The sequence below is a fragment of the Dendrobates tinctorius genome, unplaced genomic scaffold, assembly GCF_039654945.1.
Source record: "Dendrobates tinctorius isolate UK_male_01 unplaced genomic scaffold, ASM3965494v1 ptg000129l, whole genome shotgun sequence".
In the NCBI taxonomy this organism is placed as follows: Eukaryota; Metazoa; Chordata; class Amphibia; order Anura; family Dendrobatidae; genus Dendrobates; species Dendrobates tinctorius.
This window is the reverse complement of record NW_027361797.1, coordinates 51,138,444-51,162,004: the sequence shown is the minus strand read 5'-3', so window position 1 is coordinate 51,162,004 and position 23,561 is coordinate 51,138,444. Positions and strand designations below refer to the sequence as shown.

At 49.1% G+C, this 23,561-nt stretch overlaps 1 protein-coding gene across 1 annotated transcript in view; it reads right to left on the bottom strand.

Annotated features, from left to right (window-relative positions):
* The window catches only part of LOC141047819 (cytochrome P450 2K1-like), a 72,709-nt gene that overhangs the window by 17,196 nt on the left and 31,952 nt on the right, over positions 1-23,561 (bottom strand). The gene's annotated exons all lie outside the window — the stretch shown is intronic.

The window sequence follows — 23,561 nt, the reverse complement described above, 5'->3', positions numbered from 1 at the left end:
CTGTGTGTGGATGTAGGAGAGCTGTGTGTGTATGTAGGAGAGCTGTGTGTGTATGTAGAAGAGCTGTGTGTGTATGTAGTAGAGCTGTGTGTGTGTATGTAGGAGAACTGTGTGTGTATGTAGTAGAGCTGTGTGTGTATGTAGAAGAGCTGTGTGTGTATGTAGTAGAGCTGTGTGTGTATGTAGGAGAGCTGTGTGTGTATGTAGAAGAGCTGTGTGGATGTAGGAGAGCTGTGTGTGTATGTAGAAGACCTGTGTGTGTATGTAGAAGAGCTGTGTGTGTATGTAGTAGAGCTGTGTGTGTATGTAGGAGAGCTGTGTGTGTATGTAGGAGAGCTGAGTGTGTATGTAGAAGAGCTGTGTGTGTATGTAGGAGAGCTGTGTGTGTATGTAGGAGAGCTGTGTGTGGATGTAGGAGAGCTGTGTGTGGATGTAGGAGAGCTGTGTGTGTATGTAGGAGAGCTGTGTGTGTGTATGTAGGAGAGCTGTGTGTGTATGTAGAAGAGCTGTGTGTGTATGTAGGAGAGCTGTGTGTGTATGTAGGAGAGCTGTGTGTGTATGTAGAAGAGCTGTGTGGATGTAGGAGAGCTGTGTGTGTATGTAGAAGACCTGTGTGTGTATGTAGAAGAGCTGTGTGTGTATGTAGGAGAGCTGTGTGTGTATGTAGGAGAGCTGTGTGTGTATGTAGGAGAGCTGTGTGTGTCTGTAGAAGAGCTGTGTGTGGATGTAGGAGAGCTGTGTGTGGATGTAGGAGAGCTGTGTGTGTATGTAGGAGAGCTGTGTGTGGATGTAGGAGAGCTGTGTGTGGATGTAGGAGAGCTGAGTGTATGTAGGAGAGCTGTGTGTGTATGTAGTAGAGCTGTGTGTGGATGTAGGAGAGCTGAGTGTATGTAGGAGAGATGTGTGTGTATGTAGTAGAGCTGTGTGTTTATGTAGGAGAGCTGTGTGTGTATGTAGGAGAGCTGTGTGTGTATGTAGTAGAGCTGTGTGTGTATGTAGGAGAGCTGTGTGTGTATGTAGGAGAGCTGTGTGTGTATGTAGGAGAGCTGTGTGTGTATGTAGAAGAGCTGTGTGTGTATGTAGGAGAGCTGTGTGTGGATGTAGGAGAGCTGTGTGTGTATGTAGGAGAGCTGAGTGTATGTAGGAGAGCTGTGTGTGTATGTAGTAGAGCTGTGTGTGGATGTAGGAGAGCTGTGTGTGTATGTAGGAGAGCTGTGTGTGGATGTAGGAGAGCTGTGTGTGTATGTAGGAGAGCTGTGTGGATGTAGGAGAGCTGTGTGTGTATGTAGGAGAGCTGTGTGTGGATGTAGGAGAGCTGTGTGTGGATGTAGGAGAGCTGAGTGTATGTAGGAGAGCTGTGTGTGTATGTAGTAGAGCTGTGTGTGGATGTAGGAGAGCTGTGTGTGTATGTAGGAGAGCTGTGTGTGTATGTAGGAGAGCTGTGTGGATGTAGGAGAGCTGTGTGGATGTAGGAGAGCTGTGTGTGTATGTAGAAGAGCTGTGTGTGGATGTAGGAGAGCTGAGTGTATGTAGGAGAGCTGTGTGTGTATGTAGTAGAGCTGTGTGTGTATGTAGAAGAGCTGTGTGTGTATGTAGGAGAGCTGTGTGTGTATGTAGGAGAGCTGTGTGGATGTAGGAGAGCTGTGTGTGTATGTAGAAGACCTGTGTGTGTATGTAGAAGAGCTGTGTGTGTATGTAGGAGAGCTGTGTGTGTATGTAGTAGAGCTGTGTGTGTATGTAGGAGAGCTGTGTGTGTATGTAGGAGAGCTGTGTGTGTATGTAGTAGAGCTGTGTGTGTATGTAGTAGAGCTGTGTGTGTATGTAGGAGAGCTGTGTGTGTATGTAGTAGAGCTGTGTGTGTATGTAGTAGAGCTGTGTGTGTATGTAGGAGAGCTGTGTGTGTATGTAGAAGAGCTGTGTGGATGTAGGAGAGCTGTGTGTGTATGTAGAAGACCTGTGTGTGTATGTAGAAGAGCTGTGTGTGTATGTAGTAGAGCTGTGTGTGTATGTAGGAGAGCTGTGTGTGTATGTAGGAGAGCTGAGTGTGTATGTAGGAGACCTGTGTGTGTATGTAGGAGAGCTGTGTGTGTATGTAGGAGAGCTGTGTGTGTATGTAGGAGAGCTGTGTGTGTATGTAGTAGAGCTGTGTGTGTATGTAGTAGAGCTGTGTGTGTATGTAGGAGAGCTGTGTGTGTATGTAGAAGAGCTGTGTGGATGTAGTAGAGCTGTGTGTGTATGTAGTAGAGCTGTGTGTGTATGTAGGAGAGCTGTGTGTGTATGTAGTAGAGCTGTGTGTGTATGTAGGAGAGCTGTGTGTGTATGTAGGAGAGCTGTGTGTGTATGTAGGAGAGCTGTGTGTGTATGTAGGAGAGCTGTGTGTGTATGTAGTAGAGCTGTGTGTGTATGTAGGAGAGCTGTGTGTGTATGTAGGAGAGCTGTGTGTGTATGTAGTAGAGCTGTGTGTGTATGTAGTAGAGCTGTGTGTGTATGTAGGAGAGCTGTGTGTGTATGTAGTAGAGCTGTGTGTGTATGTAGTAGAGCTGTGTGTGTATGTAGGAGAGCTGTGTGTGTATGTAGAAGAGCTGTGTGGATGTAGGAGAGCTGTGTGTGTATGTAGAAGACCTGTGTGTGTATGTAGAAGAGCTGTGTGTGTATGTAGTAGAGCTGTGTGTGTATGTAGGAGAGCTGTGTGTGTATGTAGGAGAGCTGAGTGTGTATGTAGGAGACCTGTGTGTGTATGTAGGAGAGCTGTGTGTGTATGTAGGAGAGCTGTGTGTGTATGTAGTAGAGCTGTGTGTGTATGTAGTAGAGCTGTGTGTGTATGTAGGAGAGCTGTGTGTGTATGTAGAAGAGCTGTGTGGATGTAGGAGAGCTGTGTGTGTATGTAGAAGACCTGTGTGTGTATGTAGAAGAGCTGTGTGTGTATGTAGTAGAGCTGTGTGTGTATGTAGGAGAGCTGTGTGTGTATGTAGGAGAGCTGTGTGTGTATGTAGTAGAGCTGTGTGTGTATGTAGGAGAGCTGTGTGTGTATGTAGGAGAGCTGTGTGTGTATGTAGTAGAGCTGTGTGTGTATGTAGGAGAGCTGTGTGTGTATGTAGTAGAGCTGTGTGTGTATGTAGGAGAGCTGTGTGTGTATGTAGGAGAGCTGTGTGTGTATGTAGGAGAGCTGTGTGTGTATGTAGGAGAGCTGTGTGTGTATGTAGTAGAGCTGTGTGTGTATGTAGGAGAGCTGTGTGTGTATGTAGGAGAGCTGTGTGTGTATGTAGTAGAGCTGTGTGTGTATGTAGTAGAGCTGTGTGTGTATGTAGGAGAGCTGTGTGTGTATGTAGTAGAGCTGTGTGTGTATGTAGTAGAGCTGTGTGTGTATGTAGGAGAGCTGTGTGTGTATGTAGAAGAGCTGTGTGGATGTAGGAGAGCTGTGTGTGTATGTAGAAGACCTGTGTGTGTATGTAGAAGAGCTGTGTGTGTATGTAGTAGAGCTGTGTGTGTATGTAGGAGAGCTGTGTGTGTATGTAGGAGAGCTGAGTGTGTATGTAGGAGACCTGTGTGTGTATGTAGGAGAGCTGTGTGTGTATGTAGGAGAGCTGTGTGTGTATGTAGTAGAGCTGTGTGTATGTAGTAGAGCTGTGTGTGTATGTAGGAGAGCTGTGTGTGTATGTAGAAGAGCTGTGTGGATGTAGGAGAGCTGTGTGTGTATGTAGAAGACCTGTGTGTGTATGTAGAAGAGCTGTGTGTGTATGTAGTAGAGCTGTGTGTGTATGTAGGAGAGCTGTGTGTGTATGTAGGAGAGCTGTGTGTGTATGTAGAAGACCTGTGTGTGTATGTAGGAGAGCTGTGTGTGTATGTAGGAGAGCTGTGTGTGTATGTAGTAGAGCTGTGTGTGTATGTAGGAGAGCTGTGTGTGTATGTAGGAGAGCTGTGTGTGTATGTAGTAGAGCTGTGTGTGTATGTAGTAGAGCAGTGTGTGTATGTAGGAGAGCTGTGTGTGTATGTAGTAGAGCTGTGTGTGTATGTAGTAGAGCTGTGTGTGTATGTAGGAGAGCTGTGTGTGTATGTAGAAGAGCTGTGTGGATGTAGGAGAGCTGTGTGTGTATGTAGAAGACCTGTGTGTGTATATAGAAGAGCTGTGTGTGTATGTAGTAGAGCTGTGTGTGTATGTAGGAGAGCTGTGTGTGTATGTAGGAGAGCTGAGTGTGTATGTAGAAGAGCTGTGTGTGTATGTAGGAGAGCTGTGTGTGTATGTAGGAGAGCTGTGTGTGGATGTAGGAGAGCTGTGTGTGTATGTAGGAGAGCTGTGTGTGTGTATGTAGGAGAGCTGTGTGTGTATGTAGAAGAGCTGTGTGTGTATGTAGAAGAGCTGTGTGTGTATGTAGGAGAGCTGTGTGTGTATGTAGGAGAGCTGTGTGTGTATGTAGGAGAGCTGTGTGTGTATGTAGAAGAGCTGTGTGGATGTAGGAGAGCTGTGTGTGTATGTAGAAGAGCTGTGTGTGTATGTAGGAGAGCTGTGTGTGTATGTAGGAGAGCTGTGTGTGGATGTAGGAGAGCTGTGTGTGTATGTAGGAGAGCTGTGTGTGTATGTAGTAGAGCTGTGTGTGTATGTAGGAGAGCTGTGTGTGGATGTAGGAGAGCTGTGTGTGGATGTAGGAGAGCTGTGTGTGTATGTAGAAGAGCTGTGTGTGGATGTAGGAGAGCTGTGTGTGTATGTAGGAGATCTGTGTATGTAGGAGAGCTGTGTGTGTAAGTAGGAGAGCTGTGTGTGTATGTAGGAGAGCTGTGTATGTAGGAGAGCTGTGTATGTAGGAGAGCTGTGTGTGTATGTAGGAGAGCTGTGTGTGTATGTAGGAGAGCTGTGTGTGTATGTAGAAGAGCTGTGTGTATGTAGGAGAGCTGTGTGGATGTAGAAGAGCTGTGTGTGTATGTAGGAGATCTGTGTATGTAGGAGAGCTGTGTGTATGTAGTAGAGCTGTGTGTGTATGTAGGAGAGCTGTGTGTGTATGTAGGAGAGCTGTGTGTGTATGTAGGAGAGCTGTGTGTGTATGTAGAAGAGCTGTGTGTGTATGTAGTAGAGCTGTGTGTGTATGTAGGAGAGCTGTGTGTGTATGTAGGAGAGCTGTGTGTGTATGTAGAAGAGCTGTGTGTGTATGTAGGAGAGCTGTGTGTGGATGTAGGAGAGCTGTGTGTGTATGTAGAAGAGCTGTGTGTGGATGTAGGAGAGCTGAGTGTATGTAGGAGAGCTGTGTGTGTATGTAGTAGAGCTGTGTGTGTATGTAGGAGAGCTGTGTGTGTATGTAGTAGAGCTGTGTGTGTATGTAGTAGAGCTGTGTGTGTATGTAGAAGAGCTGTGTGTGTATGTAGGAGAGCTGTGTGTGGATGTAGGAGAGCTGTGTGTGTATGTAGGAGAGCTGTGTGTGTATGTAGTAGAGCTGTGTGTGTATGTAGGAGAGCTGTGTGTGTATGTAGGAGAGCTGTGTGTGTATGTAGAAGAGCTGTGTGTGTATGTAGGAGAGCTGTGTGTGTATGTAGGAGAGCTGTGTGTGTATGTAGGAGAGCTGTGTGTGTATGTAGGAGAGCTGTGTGTGGATGTAGGAGAGCTGAGTGTATGTAGGAGAGCTGTGTGTGTATGTAGTAGAGCTGTGTGTGGATGTAGTAGAGCTGTGTGTGGATGTAGGAGAGCTGTGTGTGTATGTAGGAGAGCTTTGTGTGTATGTAGTAGAGCTGTGTGTGTATGTAGGAGAGCTGTGTGTGTATGTAGTAGAGCTGTGTGTGTATGTAGGAGAGCTGTGTGTGTATGTAGGAGAGCTGAGTGTATGTAGGAGAGCTGTGTGTGTATGTAGTAGAGCTGTGTGTGGATGTAGTAGAGCTGTGTGTGGATGTAGGAGAGCTGTGTGTGTATGTAGGAGAGCTGTGTGTGTATGTAGTAGAGCTGTGTGTGTATGTAGGAGAGCTGTGTGTGTATGTAGTAGAGCTGTGTGTGTATGTAGGAGAGCTGTGTGTGTATGTAGAAGAGCTGTGTGTGGATGTAGGAGAGCTGAGTGTATGTAGGAGAGCTGTGTGTGTATGTAGAAGAGCAGTGTGTGTATGTAGGAGAGCTGTGTTTGTATGTAGGAGAGCTGTGTGTGGATGTAGGAGAGCTGTGTGTGTAAGTAGGAGAGCTGTGTGTGTATGTAGTAGAGCTGTGTGTGGATGTAGGAGAGCTGTGTGTGTATGTAGGAGAGCTGTGTGTGTATGTAGGAAAGCTGTGTGTGTATGTAGAAGAGCTGTGTGTGTATGTAGTAGAGCTGTGTGTGTATGTAGGAGAGCTGTGTGTGGATGTAGGAGAGCTGTGTGTGTATGTAGGAGAGCTGTGTGTGTATGTAGGAGAGCTGTGTGTGTATGTAGAAGAGCTGTGTGTGGATGTAGGAGAGCTGTGTGTGTATGTAGGAGAGCTGTGTGTGGATGTAGGAGAGCTGTGTGTGTATGTAGGAGAGCTGAGTGTATGTAGGAGAGCTGTGTGTGTATGTAGTAGAGCTGTGTGTGGATGTAGGAGAGCTGTGTGTGTATGTAGGAGAGCTGAGTGTGTATGTAGGAGAGCTGAGTGTATGTAGGAGAGCTGTGTGTGTATGTAGTAGAGCTGTGTGTGGATGTAGGAGAGCTGTGTGTGTATGTAGGAGAGCTGTGTGTGGATGTAGGAGAGCTGTGTGTGTATGTAGGAGAGCTGAGTGTATGTAGGAGAGCTGTGTGTGTATGTAGAAGAGCTGTGTGTGGATGTAGGAGAGCTGTGTGTGTATGTAGGAGAGCTGTGTGTGTATGTAGGAGAGCTGTGTGGATGTAGGAGAGCTGTGTGTGTATGTAGGAGAGCTGTGTGTGGATGTAGGAGAGCTGAGTGTATGTAGGAGAGCTGTGTGTGTATGTAGTAGAGCTGTGTGTGGATGTAGGAGAGCTGTGTGTGTATGTAGGAGAGCTGTGTGTGTATGTAGGAGAGCTGTGTGGATGTAGGAGAGCTGTGTGGATGTAGGAGAGCTGTGTGTGTATGTAGAAGAGCTGTGTGTGGATGTAGGAGAGCTGAGTCTATGTAGGAGAGCTGTGTGTGTATGTAGTAGAGCTGTGTGTGTATGTAGAAGAGCTGTGTGTGTATGTAGGAGAGCTGTGTGTGTATGTAGGAGAGCTGTGTGTATGTAGGAGAGCTGTGTGTGTATGTAGAAGACCTGTGTGTGTATGTAGAAGAGCTGTGTGTGTATGTAGGAGAGCTGTGTGTGTATGTAGGAGAGCTGTGTGTGTATGTAGTAGAGCTGTGTGTGTATGTAGGAGAGCTGTGTGTGTATGTAGGAGAGCTGTGTGTGTATGTAGTAGAGCTGTGTGTGTATGTAGGAGAGCTGTGTGTGTATGTAGTAGAGCTGTGTGTGTATGTAGTAGAGCTGTGTGTGTATGTAGGAGAGCTGTGTGGATGTAGGAGAGCTGTGTGTGTATGTAGAAGACCTGTGTGTGTATGTAGAAGAGCTGTGTGTGTATGTAGGAGAGCTGTGTGTGTATGTAGGAGAGCTGTGTGTGTATGTAGGAGAGCTGAGTGTGTATGTAGAAGAGCTGTGTGTGTATGTAGGAGAGCTGTGTGTGTATGTAGGAGAGCTGTGTGTGTATGTAGGAGAGCTGTGTGTGTATGTAGAAGAGCTGTGTGTGTGTATGTAGGAGAGCTGTGTGTGTATGTAGGAGAGCTGTGTGTGTATGTAGGAGAGCTGTGTATGTAGGAGAGCTGTGTGTGGATGTAGGAGAGCTGTGTGTGTATGTAGGAGAGCTGTGTGTGTGTATGTAGGAGAGCTGTGTGTGTATGTAGAAGAGCTGTGTGTGTATGTAGAAGAGCTGTGTGTGTATGTAGGAGAGCTGTGTGTGTATGTAGGAGAGCTGTGTGTGTATGTAGGAGAGCTGTGTGTGTATGTAGGAGAGCTGTGTGTGTATGTAGAAGAGCTGTGTGTGTATGTAGTAGAGCTGTGTGTGTATGTAGGAGAGCTGTGTGTGGATGTAGGAGAGCTGTGTGTGGATGTAGGAGAGCTGTGTGTGTATGTAGAAGAGCTGTGTGTGGATGTAGGAGAGCTGTGTGTATGTAGGAGAGCTGTGTGTATGTAGGAGAGCTGTGTGGATGTAGAAGAGCTGTGTGTGTATGTAGGAGATCTGTGTATGTAGGAGAGCTGTGTGTGTAAGTAGGAGAGCTGTGTGTGTATGTAGGAGAGCTGTGTATGTAGGAGAGCTGTGTATGTAGGAGAGCTGTGTGTGTATGTAGGAGAGCTGTGTGTGTATGTAGGAGAGCTGTGTGTGTATGTAGAAGAGCTGTGTGTGTATGTAGGAGAGCTGTGTGTGGATGTAGGAGAGCTGTGTGTGTATGTAGGAGAGCTGTGTGTGTATGTAGTAGAGCTGTGTGTGTATGTAGGAGAGCTGTGTGTGTATGTAGGAGAGCTGTGTGTGTATGTAGAAGAGCTGTGTGTGTATGTAGGAGAGCTGTGTGTGGATGTAGGAGAGCTGTGTGTGTATGTAGAAGAGCTGTGTGTGGATGTAGGAGAGCTGAGTGTATGTAGGAGAGCTGTGTGTGTATGTAGTAGAGCTGTGTGTGTATGTAGTAGAGCTGTGTGTGTATGTAGGAGAGCTGTGTGTGGATGTAGGAGAGCTGTGTGTGGATGTAGGAGAGCTGAGTGTATGTAGGAGAGCTGTGTGTGTATGTAGTAGAGCTGTGTGTGGATGTAGTAGAGCTGTGTGTGGATGTAGGAGAGCTGTGTGTGTATGTAGGAGAGCTGTGTGTGTATGTAGTAGAGCTGTGTGTGTATGTAGGAGAGCTGTGTGTGTATGTAGTAGAGCTGTGTGTGTATGTAGAAGAGCTGTGTGTGGATGTAGGAGAGCTGAGTGTATGTAGGAGAGCTGTGTGTGTATGTAGAAGAGCAGTGTGTGTATGTAGAAGAGCTGTGTGTGGATGTAGGAGAGCTGAGTGTATGTAGGAGAGCTGTGTGTGTATGTAGAAGAGCAGTGTGTGTATGTAGGAGAGCTGTGTTTGTATGTAGGAGAGCTGTGTGTGGATGTAGGAGAGCTGTGTGTGTAAGTAGGAGAGCTGTGTGTGTATGTAGTAGAGCTGTGTGTGGATGTAGGAGAGCTGTGTGTGTATGTAGGAAAGCTGTGTGTGTATGTAGAAGAGCTGTGTGTGGATGTAGGAGAGCTGTGTGTGTATGTAGGAGAGCTGTGTGTGTATGTAGGAGAGCTGTGTGGATGTAGGAGAGCTGTGTGTGTATGTAGAAGAGCTGTGTGTGGATGTAGGAGAGCTGAGTGTATGTAGGAGAGCTGTGTGTGTATGTAGTAGAGCTGTGTGTGGATGTAGGAGAGCTGTGTGTGTATGTAGGAGAGCTGTGTGTGTATGTAGGAGAGCTGTGTGTGTATGTAGAAGAGCTGTGTGTGTGTATGTAGGAGAGCTGTGTGTGTATGTAGGAGAGCTGTGTGTGTATGTAGGAGAGCTGTGTGTGTATGTAGTAGAGCTGTGTGTGGATGTAGGAGAGCTGTGTGTGTATGTAGGAGAGCTGTGTGTGTATGTAGGAGAGCTGTGTGTGGATGTAGGAGAGCTGTGTGTGTATGTAGAAGAGCTGTGTGTGGATGTAGGAGAGCTGAGTGTATGTAGTAGAGCTGTGTGTGTATGTAGTAGAGCTGTGTGTGTATGTAGAAGAGCTGTGTGTGTATGTAGGAGAGCTGTGTGTGTATGTAGGAGAGCTGTGTGTGTATGTAGGAGAGCTGTGTGTGTATGTAGGAAAGCTGTGTGTGTATGTAGAAGAGCTGTGTGTGTATGTAGGAGAGCTGTGTGTGTATGTAGGAGAGCTGTGTGTGGATGTAGGAGAGCTGTGTGTGGATGTAGGAGAGCTGTGTGTGTATGTAGAAGAGCTGTGTGTGTGTATGTAGGAGAGCTGTGTGTGTATGTAGGAGAGCTGTGTATGTAGGAGAGCTGTGTGGATGTAGGAGAGCTGTGTGTGTATGTAGGAGAGCTGTGTGTGTATGTAGGAGAGCTGTGTGTGTATGTAGGAGAGCTGTGTGTGTATGTAGAAGAGCTGTGTGGATGTAGGAGAGCTGTGTGGATGTAGGAGAGCTGTGTGGATGTAGGAGAGCTGTGTGTGCATTTAGTAGAGCTGTGTGTGTAGGGAAGGTGACCTGATGGACGGACAGACTAGTCAGAGTGAAGAAGGAAAGGTTTGCACAGTGTAGGTAGGTGTCGGTTATTACAGTGGGGAAACAGCTAGGAAAGTGTAGTGGACGTGCAGTACCTTGGGTTGACCATTAGATGGCAGGGAGGAGTGTGAGCAAAGGTCTTGACATCAGCTTAGGGCTTTAGAAACCGTTGGTCATGGGGGCGTGGTGACAGTGACAGTTTCAAGGAAGTGGGTTAGCTATAAATACTGAGGGAGGGTTCCAGAAGGTTCCAGTCCCCAGGGGCAGTTCCAGTGACAGGAGGACTGCTACAGTCTGTGCGCTGTGAGGTGAATCCAGACCAGGGGGACTGAGGAGAGAGAACAACAGGGGGGTGGTCCTGACAGATACACCGCAACAGAGACGAGTTAAAAGGGAATAGGCACACCGTGTAGAGTACGACGTCTGACCAGTGAACGGACTGTTGGTGATTTGGCTTAGGGCAGCCACAGTGTCGGAAGCTGTAACTACGTCAGGAAAGGAGAAAGGACAGGACGTATATATACGTCCCCGGTGAGAAACACGGTGTGTGAAGCAGCTCTGGATATAGAGGGCCATGAGTGAGGTACTGTGCCGTGTTGTGAAGCGGCTCTGGATGCGGAGGGCCGAGAGAGAGCGATATGGCGATGTGTTGCGATGGCCGTCAGACGGACGGCGCGCAGAAATAAACTTGGACCTGTTGTACCCAGTACCTGCCTCCATCTTGTCTCTGTTTCGTCTCTGTGCGGTAAGAAGAGGGACCACCCCCCCAGCTCCCCCTACCAACCCTACATTTGGCGTAGTCGGCAGGATCGCCGCCGCTAATACATCATCCTCTGCGGCAGGCCTGCCTCAAGTAATGGAAAAGGACTTGGTCTACTCTGTTTGGATTACAATTACCTGTGGATTACAAATTACCTACCTGTGGAATACAAATGGGGAGTGCTGTGGCGGATCTGTGTGGCCAGCAGAGGATCCGGGGCGGTACCAGGTACTGTGCAGTATGGCGGTGTTGCTTCAGTGCGGAGGAGAGGTCTGGGTGTTTGCAGTTGTTCAGAATGGACTGGGACCCCCTCCAACGTACCCCAAAAGGAAGCAGTATGTGCCTGGAGATCGACGCTTCCATATATTGGACCCTGACAGGAGGGTGGAGAGGCCTGCCGACACCTCACCTCACAGAGGGAGTGGCACAGAAGAAAAACTTGGCTGCGGCTGTCTGATGCCATTCGAGTGCTGCCCAACAGACGGTATGAGACTCTGCAGGTGTCGGGGCATCGGCCGCCTAGAGTGGCAGTGGCGGCAGGGGATGGAGCTGTGCCAGAAGTCGCCCTCAGATCCACGGGAGAGCAGCGGGATGCTGAGCTTGGCAGCGGAGCCTGAGCGGAGTCAGCGAGAACGGCCGCCACCAATACCAGCAGAGGACTTCTCAGCGGAGCCCCCGAGTTTGGGGGAAAGACCCGCGGGACAGTGGAGCGAGGGACGGAGGCTGCGGGTGAAGCCGCGTTTTGATGTGATGGAGGCCGCAGCACCGGGGAAGGTGAGAGTACCCCCGGCACCACCAGTGCCTCCGCCAGCGGCCCTCATCATTCCGCCGCAGCACGCTGCCCCCTGCGCACCGGAAGGCCTTGGTACATCGGGCCCGGTGGTATATGCAGAGTTGAGCGAGGCCCCTGCTCAAGTCCCTGAGGTACCCCGCCTGGTGCCGCCAGTGTGGAAGTCATCCAAAGAAGACGCTGCTGCATTCCCCCTGCTGATAGCAGCTGTGTCGTTGGAACCGGCCATTACTCCGGCTCCATTGGAAGTAGTGGATGCGGCCTGTCCTGAGGCTGCGGTTATGCCGCTGCTGGAGTCGACTGCGGCCGACTTAGTGGGCCCTGTGATTCCAGCCTCCGAGGACCCGGTTGTCCCCATTTGCCACCTGGCCCCAGCGGCTGCTGAGCCGCAAAAATCATTGGCCGCCTCTGATCCACGCCCTTCCTCGGTTAAGTCCCACCCACCGGACTCCAGGGCTCGTGCCGGACCCTCTGTTTGGGTCTCAGGAGTTATAGAGAAGAAGAGGGCCAGGGGGCAGGAAGTCTGGAACCTGCTCCATGAGAGGGGAGAGGCTGGCATGGCGGCTGCATGACCCCCGGGACGGCTCGATTATACTAACTTGCAGAAAGGGACACTTCTTGCATCCTGGGAGCTCCACGGTTGTGGGGTCCCATACTACTGACCACCGGCAGGAGGATTGAACTGTCAGGAGTTCGTTGCACCGTTGTGCAGGTCAAAAGGACAGTTCGCGGTCAGATTAAAAAAAAAAAAAAATGTTTATCTGTGATTTTTATGTCTGTTTTTCTATGTTCCTCTTACAGGATAGTTCGTGTTTACTTGTTAGACTAACAGAGCGGGGATACTTAGAAGAGAGGGAGTGTCCATGTCCAAGGAAGGGGGGAGAAAGAAGACATGCCATGTTTTTTGTTATATGTTGGTTTTAGAAGCAAAAGAAAATGAAAAAAAAAATCTAAAAATGGGAACTTGTGCTATTATAAAGTTGTTTAATGTATAATATGCCAAAGTAAAATGCAACAGGTCCGGGTAAGGGAAGGTCTGCGAGACCAAAGGAGAGTGTGAGATCCAGTAGGGATCTAAGAGTTGAGGAGGTCTGGGAGACCAGGACGCCGACCATGACATGTTATTGAAAGAAAGGAAAATGAGTTGGAAGACGTGAGGAAGACAGCCGTCCTAGGTCAGGTCCCCAACACCACGGTCACCCCTGAAGGAGGAAGGCGGGTGCTGGTAATGATCTGGAAGGTAAGAGACCTCGATCATGGCATACCGAATAGTGGAAGGTGACAGTAGGGGAGAGTAGGGGAAGGTACACGCCATAGAGAGAATATGGGTGTACCTAGCCCAATTTGAAAGGCGTTGTCATGTGGCGTGCGCGCTGGTGAGTAGCAGTAGGCTGCTCAGAGCATAGTGCTCCCAGTATGGTTCGGCTCCCGCAGATAGTGGGTTTGGCTCAACAGCTGGTCCGACAACAGAATGTAGGTGTAGTTTCAGAATGACGAAGGCAGGGATGACGATTGTTGAGGACGACAATGGACAAAGGAAGGGAGAGTGTAGGGAAGGTGACCTGACGGACGGACGGACTAGTCAGAGTGAAGAAGGAAAGGTTTGCACAGTGTAGGTAGGTGTCGGTTATTACAGTGGGGAAACAGCTAGGAAAGTGTAGTGGACGTGCAGTACCTTGGGTTGACCATTAGATGGCAGGGAGGAGTGTGAGCAAAGGACTTGACATCAGCTTAGGGCTTTAGAAACCGTTGGTCATGGGGGCGTGGTGACAGTGACAGTTTCAAGGAACCGGGTTAGCTATAAATACTGAGGGAGGGTTCCAGAAGGTTCCAGTCCCCAGGGGCAGTTCCAGTGACAGGAGGACTGCTACAGTCTGTGCGCTGTGAGGTGAATCCAGACCAGGGGGACTGAGGAGAGAGAACAACAGGGGGGTGGTCCTGACAGATACACCGCAACAGAGACGAGTTAAAAGGGAATAGGCACACCGTGTAGAGTACGACGTCTGACCAGTGAACGGACTGTTGGTGATTTGGCTTAGGGCAGCCACAGTGTCGGAAGCTGTAACTACGTCAGGAAAGGAGAAAGGACAGGACGTATATATACGTCCCCGGTGAGAAACACGGTGTGTGAAGCAGCTCTGGATATAGAGGGCCATGAGTGAGGTACTGTGCCGTGTTGTGAAGCGGCTCTGGATGCGGAGGGCCGAGAGAGAGCGATATGGCGATGTGTTGCGATGGCCGTCAGACGGACGGCGCGCAGAAATAAACTTGGACCTGTTGTACCCAGTACCTGCCTCCATCTTGTCTCTGTTTCGTCTCTGTGCGGTAAGAAGAGGGACCACCCCCCCAGCTCACCCTACCAACCCTACATGTGTGTATGTAGGAGAGCTGTGTGTGTATGTAGGAGAGCTGTGTGTGTATGTAGAAGAGCTGTGTGAATGTAGGAGAGCTGTGTGTGTATGTAGAAGAGCTGTGTGTGTATGTAGGAGAGCTGTGTGTGTATATAGGAGAGCTGTGTGGATGTAGGAGAGCTGTGTGTGCATTTAGTAGAGCTGTGTGTGTATGTAGGAGAGCTGTGTGGATGTAGGAGAGCTATGTGTGGATGTAGAAGAGCTGTGTGTGTATGTAGGAGAGCTGTGTGGATGTAGGAGAGCTGTGTGTGCATTTAGTAGAGCTGTGTGTGTATGTAGGAGAGCTGTGTGTGTATGTAGGAGAGCTGTGTGGATGTAGGAGAGCTGTGTGTGCATTTAGTAGAGCTGTGTGTGTATGTAGGAGAGCTGTGTGGATGTAGGAGAGCTATGTGTGGATGTAGAAGAGCTGTGTGTGTATGTAGGAGAGCTGTGTGGATGTAGGAGAGCTGTGTGTGGATGTAGAAGAGCTGTGTGTGTATGTAGGAGAGCTGTGTGGATGTAGGAGAGCTGTGTGTGCATTTAGTAGAGCTGTGTGTGTATGTAGGAGAGCTGTGTGTGTATGTAGGAGAGCTGTGAGGATGTAGGAGAGCTGTGTGTGTATGTAGTAGAGCTGTGTGTGTATGTAGTAGAGCTGTGTGTGTATGTAGGAGAGCTGTGTGTGGATATAGAAGAGTTTTGTGTATTTAAGAGAGCTGCGTATGTGGCGCCCCTGAGGCTTCAGTCGCCACAGAGGTACTGCACCTTCTCCTTGTCATGATCTCAGTGCGGGTTTGACTCGCACACGTGGGGTTAATGTCTGGAACCAGTGCTGATGACTGGCATTTCTGGGGTTAAAGGTTGTGATCCCGGTGCAGGCTCACCTGCACACCTGGGGCTATGATTGTGGCCTCTCCTTGGTTCTGGGGAGGCTTCTTATAGCCTCAGGACACTCCCATCCCCGTCAGTTATACTTTCGCCCTTGGCATAGTGTGGTGACCCCTGAGTGTGTTTTTGCTGTGTTCTGGTTGCTTGATAATCTGTGTATGACTCAGTCTGTTCTCTGGATATTGCTTTGGATTCTGCTTGGTACCTCCTATGTCTGTTTGGTTTTGACTGCTGCTTGGCCCTGACTATCGGCTCTGTCTCATCCCTGGTACGTTACGGCTATCTCTGTGTATGAACCCCGTTTTGCCTGACTCTGAGTAATTCTGCTTGGTGTCTTTCCATCTCACTAAGCAGGCTGCTAAGTCCCGCCCCCTTGCAGTCACATGACCGTTGGTCCCGTGTCTGCTTGCTAAACTTCAGCATCCACAGGTCCAGTGCATCGGTACTTTCTGGCTGTACCTGACCCCGGTACCCCTACAGTGCGGGTGAGTCCCTGCTCAGCGGAGGCTGCACGCCGGCGCTGACAGGATCCTGACACTCAGGACATGTGCACTGGCTCAGTGAGCAAGTACAGTGCGGCGTTCCTGACATTATAACTGACCATTAAGTTTTTTTGTTTTTTTTTTCTCTGCTGAGAAATATGGATCCCATACAATCTCTTGCTGAGCAAATGAAAAATCTGAGTCAGATGTTTCAGGGTTTATCTCTGGAGCAGCAAGTTCTGGCTCGTTCTCAGCAGCAGGTTTCTGAGACAGTGCAGGGGGGCTTTAGCTGCTGGGTCTCTGGGGGCTGGGGCGAGTGATGATGTTTTGGTGTCCCCAGAACCACCTGTTAAACTGCCTGATTTCTTTTCTGGGAACAAAAAGGAGTTCAGGGTCTTCATGGAGAGGTGCAAACTCTTCTTTAGTTTGAGGCCACGCTCCTCTGGGGACGAAAGTCAGAATGTTGGGGTCGTTATGTCTCTACTAAGAGGGTCCCCACAAGCTTGGGCTTTCTCCCTTTCTCCTACTGCCCCTGAAGGAGTGTCTGTGAATGTGTTTTTTGCGGCCCTCGGGCACATATATGATGAGCCGGACCGAGTGCGATTGGCAGAGGACATGGTGATGAGTGTCTGTCAGGGGAAACACTCGGCTGAGTGGTTTTGCACAGAATTCTGCCGCTGGGCCGCAGAGGTCTCTTGAAATGACGCCGCACTCCGAGGACTCTTTCGCAGAGACTTGTCCGAGCGGTTACAGGATGCCTTGGCATTACATCCCCCACCTCTCTCGAGGACGCCATGACCCAGGCCGTCCGGATGGACCGCAGGCTGCGGGCCAGGGGGTGATGCAGGCGGAGACTCCATTGTTCCCTAGTGGAAAAGAGACTGTTTCTGTAGCCATGGACATAGGGGCTCTCTCCCTGAAGGAAAAGGAGAGACAACGCCGGAGAGAAAAGCAGTTATGCTTCTACTGTGGTAAAACGGGACATTGGAAAAGGGAGTGTCCTGATTGTCCATCCTCAACCCGGTCGACGGGAAACGACTAGGTCTGGGCAGGGGAGACTAGCGGGGAGACTACTCAGACCCTCAGGGACCCTTTTTCTCATTTTCTAAGGTGTTGTGTTGTGAGTTCATTTTCCCCTTCACCATTGAGGTCTGATGAACTCCCTCTTCTGGTGAAGGAAGGTAGTGAGGCTGATTACAAAGCACCTGAGCAGAATGATGATGACTGGGTGACTGGAATTGCTGACTGGATGTAAGGCAGCCGACACCCTTCTGCCTTGCGGGTGATTTCTCTGAGGGATTCTAGGAGACCAGTCTGATTCCTGCTCCTCAAAGTTGCTACTCTGTTTTTTGCATTTGTGTTGTGGTTTTTTTTTGCCTTGTTTTTCTGGATTTCTGCCTTCCCCTGCTGGGTGAGCTGAATTCCTTTTTGCTCTGTCTTCAGAAAATACCTGAGTACTGATATAGTCTTTTTTGAAGCCTAGCGTCTTCAGGGCTTTTTTCCCTATCAGTCTGTTGGCTCTTGTTTTTGAGAGGGTTTTGGCGGATTGCAGACAGCAGCTTTTCTATTATGTCCTATTTAGTTAGCTTGGGCCCTATCATTTGCTCAGCCTATCTTTCTATCTGTGTGAGTGTTTTTTCATCTTGCTTCACCGTCATTATATGTTGGGGGCTGCCTATTGCTTTGGGGTCTGCTCTGGGGCAGTTTAGATTTCCCTTTCTGTCTTTAGGCTATGCAGTTCTCCGGCTGTGATCGAGGGGTCTAGGGTACCGTAGGAACCCCCCACGGCTACTGCTAGTTGTTGTTGTTAGGTTCAGGGGTCTGCAATCCGATAGCTGCCAACTTCTCTGGTTTTCTGGACTTAGCTAGTATTTCTGTTTTTGCCTCCTACGGTGACTCATTCATAACAGAATCACCTGCCATACCGCAGATTCTAGGGTACTCAATAGCAGGAAAGAATTGTAAAAAAAAACAAAAAAAAAAAGAGTGTGTATATTTTTTCCTCTATATCTCTGAGGCCGTAGGGGGAATTTTTTTTTCTCTCAATGGAGATAAAGCAATTGTCTGATTGTGTGGAGCAGCTCGCTGCAGAAGTGCGGGGAATTTCCGCCTACCTTGCTCATTCACATGCTGCTGAACCAAAGATCCCTACTCCTGATGTGTTTTTTGGGGATCGGTCTAAATTTTTGAATTTCAAAAATAATTGTAAATTATTTTTTGCCTTGAAGCCTAACTCGTCAGGGAGCTCTGTGCAGCAGGTTAAAATTGTCATCTCTTTGCTGCGTGGCGATCCCCAGGATTGGGTGTTTTCTTTGAAACCAGATGATCCTATTCTGTCTAATGTGAACGCATTTTTTCAAGCTTTGGGGTTGTTGTATGACGAACCTAATGCTATTGATCAGGCTGAAAAGACCCTGTTGGCATTGAGCCAGGGTCGAGATTCTGCAGAATAGTACTGTCAAAAATTCCGAAAGTGGGCGGTCCTTACTACCTGGAATGATAATGCCTTGGCAGCTCTCTTTCGGAAGGGTTTGTCAGATGCCGTAAAAGATACTATGGTTGGATTTCCTGTTCCCTCTGGTCTTGACGATTCTATGTCATTAGCCGTTCAGGTTGATCGGCGTTTACGTGAACGCAGGACTGCACGAGAGGTGTTGCCACCTGTTGAACAAATGTCTGAACCTATGCAATGTGATAGAGTTTTGTCCAGGGAGCAACGTCAGGAGTTCAGAAGGCGTAATAAGCTGTGTTTTTTTTGTGGAGATGCATCGCATATTATTTCTGTCTGTCCTAAACGAGAGAAACGTTTTGCACACATGTTTTCTGTGGGTGGTGTTCAACCTAAGTTTCTTCTGGCAATTACTCTGATCTGCTCCCTGTCCACATTTTCCGCCAAGGCTTTTGTGGATTCGGGAGCAGCCCTGAACCTAATGGACTTGGATTTTGCTAAACGTTGTTGTTGTTAGGTTCAGGGGTCTGCAATCCGATAGCTGCCAACTTCTCTGGTTTTCTGGACTTAGCTAGTATTTCTGTTTTTGCCTCCTACGGTGACTCATTCATAACAGTGTTGCTTCATGTGGAACTGTTAGTGGATGATTGTTGTTTTCCCTCTACAGCTTTCGTGGACTGCGGATCATCCATCAATCTCATTGACTCCCAATTGGTCACACGCTGTAAGATAGGGACAGTTAGACTTAAGGTTCCGATCAAAGTGGTGGCCATTGACTCCTCCCCCTCACTAAAGAGGGAATTCTCTTTATGTCTGACTTGTTTTCACTCAAAGTGGGCGCTACCCATGTGGAAAAATTAAGTTGTTTGATTCTGGACAATCTACCAGCAGGATTGGTGTTGGTCATGCCCTGGTTACAATGCCATAACCCAGTCATTAACTGGAAAACGGGGGAGATTGTTCAGTGGGGGTTTAATGATTCAATGTTATGTGATAAGTCTGCACTATTGGTTGAACCTGCTAAATCTGTATCTGTGTCATCTGTCGAGCTGGAAGTTATTCCGGAGTACCTGAAAGAATTCAAAGATGTGTTCTCTGAAAGCGAGGCCGAGACGTTGCCGCCACATAGACCCTTTGACTGCGCTATCGAGTTAGTCCCGGGGGCTAAATTGCCTAAAGCCCATCTGTTTAATTTATCTGGCCCTGAGCGCTTGGCCATGAAAGATTACATTGCTGAGAGTCTTCGCAAAGGACACATACGTCCCTCAGTCTCACCTGTGGCGGCAGGGTTTTTTTTTGTTAAGAAAAAAGATGGTGGTTTACGTCCCTGCCTCGATTTTCGTGAGCTGAATAAGATTACTGTACGAAATACGTACCCCCTTCCGTTGATTCCCGATTTGTGTAACCAACTTTCAGGGGCAAAATGGTTCTCCAAACTGGATCTTCGGGGGGCATATAATTTGATAAGGGTCCGGGAGGGGGGTGAATGGAAAACCGCATTTCTCACGACCGAGGGACTGTTTGAAAAGTTAGTCATGCCATTTGGTCTTACCAATGCCCCAGCCATATTTCAGAATTTCATCAACGTGGTATTCTCGGATCTCATTGGTCGCTTTGTTGTCATTTACTTAGACGGTATTCTGATATACTCACATGACAGTCAATCTCATCTGAATCATGTACAAACCGTTCTCCAAAGACTGAGGGAAAATCATCTGTATGCCAAATTGGAGAAATGTGTGTTTTTTGTTCAAGAATTGTCTTTTTTGGGATTAATTGTGTCCTGTGAGGGTTTTCGCATGGACCCCAAGAAAGTGCAGGCCATTGCGGATTGGGTGCAACCTTGAGACCTTAAGGGTCTTCAGCGCTTCTTGGGGTTCGCCAATTATTACTGCAAATTTATTCGGGGGTTTTCACAGGTGGTCAAACCACTCATAGATCTTACTTGTAAAGGTGCGGATGTGAGAAACTGGTCCTCTCTCGCAAAAGAGGCCTTTGCGACCCTGAAAAGAAGCGTTATGTCTGCTCCTGTGTTAGTACAGCCAGATCCGTCCAAACCATTCGTCATGGAAGTGGATGCCTCTGAGGTGGGGGTGGGGGCAGTGTTGTCCCAAGGGCCTGCCACTCTAGCCAACCTCAGGCCATGTGCTTTCTTTTCCAAGAAGTTCTCTGCTGCGGAAAGAAATTACAACGTAGGCAATAGAGAGCTTCTTGCGGTCAAATTGGCGGTTGAAGAATGGAGGCACTTTTTGGAGGGGGCCAGTCACCCGGTTACGGTGATCACGGATCACAAAAATTTGTCATACATTGAGTCTGCTAAAAGACTAACGCCCAGACAGGCCCGTTGGTCACTTTTTTTTCCCGTTTTTAGTTTACGATTACATTTTGTCCAGGGTCTAAGAATTTCAAGGCTGACGCCTTATCGCACAGTTTTCGGCCGGTGTCGCCCCCTGAGCCACCGTCCTCCATTCTTCACCCTGGGGTTGTGATAGCAGAGATCTCATCTGAATTGGAACGGGAGATTCAGGGGGCCCAGTCGCGGGCCCCGGCGACCAAACCGGAGGGGAAGTTGTTTGTCCCAGAGCAACTTCGCCCGAAACTCTTGCAGGAGTTCCATGAATCCAAGCTGAGTGCTCACACTGGTATTTCAGCCACACGTCTGGCGGTGGCTAGGATCTTTTGGTGGCCTACCCTTGGTTTGGACATAAAAAAATTCATTGCTGGTTGTGGAGTCTGCGCTCGTTCTAAAAGCTCTCCTAGCCGGCCGGCAGGGGAGCTGATGCCCTTGGCAGTGCCCGAAAGACCATGGACTCACTTATCCATGGATTTTTTTACCAATCTCCCTCCATCTAAGGGTAATACAGTGGTATGGGTAGTGGTGGACAAGTTTTCCAAACAGGCTCCTTTTGTACCCCTGTCCGCACTACCGTCAGCTGAGACGTTGTCCAGGTTGTTTGTGCAGCATGTGATCCGGTTGCATGGGGTACCCCTGAATGTGGTGTCTGATCATGGTGTGCAGTTTGTGGCTAAGTTTTGGCGTGCTTTCTGCAAAAAATTAGGGATGTCTCTGTCCTTTTCGTCTGCATACCATCCTGAGATCAACGGTCAGACAGAGCGCACTAACCAGTTCCTGGAACAGATCCTCAGGTGTATAACCTCTGCTAGACAGAATGACTGGTGCGATGCACTGCCGTTGGCTGAATTTGCCTTCAATAGTCGGGTGAGTCAATCCACGGGTATGACTCCTTTTTTGATCAATTATGGGTTCAGTCCTCATTTTGGAGAGTTTTCTCATCTGGACTCGGGGTGTCCCGGGGCTGAGGGCTCTGTTCAGCGATTACAGAATACGTGGGCAGAAGTTCAGCGGAGTATATCTAGGTCTCAGGGCAGGTATAAGTTTTTCGCGGACAGGAAACGAACACTAGGGCCCAAGTTTCAGGTTGAAGACAAGGTTTGGCTCTCCACTCGAAGCATTAAGTTGAAGGTTCCTTCAGCCAAGTTGGGGCCCAAATTCATTGGCCCATACAAGATTGTGGAAAAAATTAATCCAGTGGCGTATAGGCTGTGCCTTCCACCCTCTTTCAAGATCCCTAACGTCTTCCACAAATCTCTACTGAAACCTTTTGAAGCAGTCCGGGGAGACTCCGAGTCTGCTGCTTCTCCTGTTTTGGTCGAGGGGCAGGTGGAGTGTGAGGTTGGTCATATCGTAGATTCCAGGTTGGTACGGCGGTCGGTACAGTACGTGGTTCATTGGAAGGGGTATGGACCAGAAGACAGGTCCTGGGTACCGGCCCGGTTGATGCATGCTGATCGCCTGGTGCGGGCTTTCCATGCTAAGTACCTGGGCAAGCCTGGGGGTCCAGAGGCCCCCCGTTAAGAGGGGGGTACTGTCATGATCTCAGTGCGGGTTTGACTCGCACACGTGGGGTTAATGTCTGGAACCAGCGCTGATGACTGGCATTTCTGGGGTTAAAGGTTGTGATCTGGGTGCAGGCTTACCTGCACACCTGGGGCTATGATTGCGGCCTCTCCCTGGTTCTGGGAGAGGCTTCTTATAGCCTCAGGATGCTCCCATCCCTGTCAGTTATACTCTTGCCCTTGGCATTGTGTGGTGACCCCTGAGTGTGTTTTTGCTGTGTTCTGGTTGCTTGCTAATCTGTGTATGACTCGGTCTGTTCTCTGGATATTGCTTTGGATTCTGCTTGGTACCTTCTATGTCTGTTTGGTTTTGACTGCTGCTTGGCCCTGACTATCGGCTCTGTCTCATCCTTGGTACGTTACGGCTATCTCTGTGTATGAACCCCGTTTTGCCTGACTCTGAGTAATTCTATATAGTGTCTTTCCATCTCACTAAGCTGGACGCTAGGCCCTGCCCCCTTGCAGTCACATGACTGTACGTCCCGTGTCTGCTTGCTAAACTTCAGCATCCACAGGTCCTGTGCATCGGTACTTTCTGGCTGTACCTGACCCCGGTACCCCTACAGTGCGGGTGAGTCCCTGCTCAGCGGAGGATGCACGCCGGCGCTGACAGGATCCTGACACTCAGGACACGCGCACTGGCTCAGTGAGCAAGTACAGGGCGGTGTTCCTGACACTCCTAAGGTGTAGTGCCCCACCATCCAGGTAAGGTGGGAACTCCTGACCACACTCCACACCTGCATTCCACACACAGGATAGTTCTGTGGGGCCACCTAACAGCTTCAGGCTTGGGGTTAGCAGATCACCCCTCGGGGAACCCTGCTTCCTAACACGAGATGTGCTGGGAGGCGGGTGGAGTGAGATGATACAAAAGAGTGGGAAGAGTGAAAGTTAGTTGGCAGTTGGTTAGAGGAGAGAGAAGAGAGAAGATGGATGTCTGAGGGACGTGCTGCAGCAGGTCCCAGTGATCTGGGCTGCTGGCACGAGAAAGACCAGAGAAAGAGACTGATAAGATTGATAACCTAACCTTCGATAAGAGAGAGAACAGATCGGAACGAAGGAGAATAGAAGGATGGTGGGAAGCTGGTTGAAGAAAGATAGAGAACCCTTCCAGTCCAGAGAGCGCAAAGGCCGGGGCCCGGTCCCCGAGGTTGATTGGATCTTTATGTCCGGCAACAGACACCGGAGGAGTAGTGAGCCGCTAACGTGTTGCTCCCATCATAGACTTGGGACACAACAGCAATTGAATAGAGAGCCGGGACTTAGTGAGGAGTCCCCGAAGCAGGCTACAGCTGTCTGTCATACAAGTAAAGACTAGGAACACCTAGAGAGAGGCATTCCAGGGTAACTAAGTACTGGAGTGCTTCGCACCTAAAGGCGCATTGGAGGAGTCGTTCAGTAAGGTACATGTTGGCGGAGTGTGGAAGGGAGAATCCTATCCTGCCTGGAGGTTGGCTGGAGCCCTGACCTGGAGAACACAGTACGGAGGCAGGCAGTTGTGTGAACTGCAAACAGTGAGTAAAGCTTTGGAACCGCATACTCTGGTGTCCTCCAGTTATTCCCACACCACTACACCTGGGTATCAGCCTCCATACCATTCTGCGCCTCTCCTCATCCATTGCACCTACACTGCCCTGGGACTACAGCTCCACCTGTGGGGAGCTATACCATCTCTGCTGCACCACACCATCAGTCCCAGCGGATCTGTATACAGCGTTGGCTT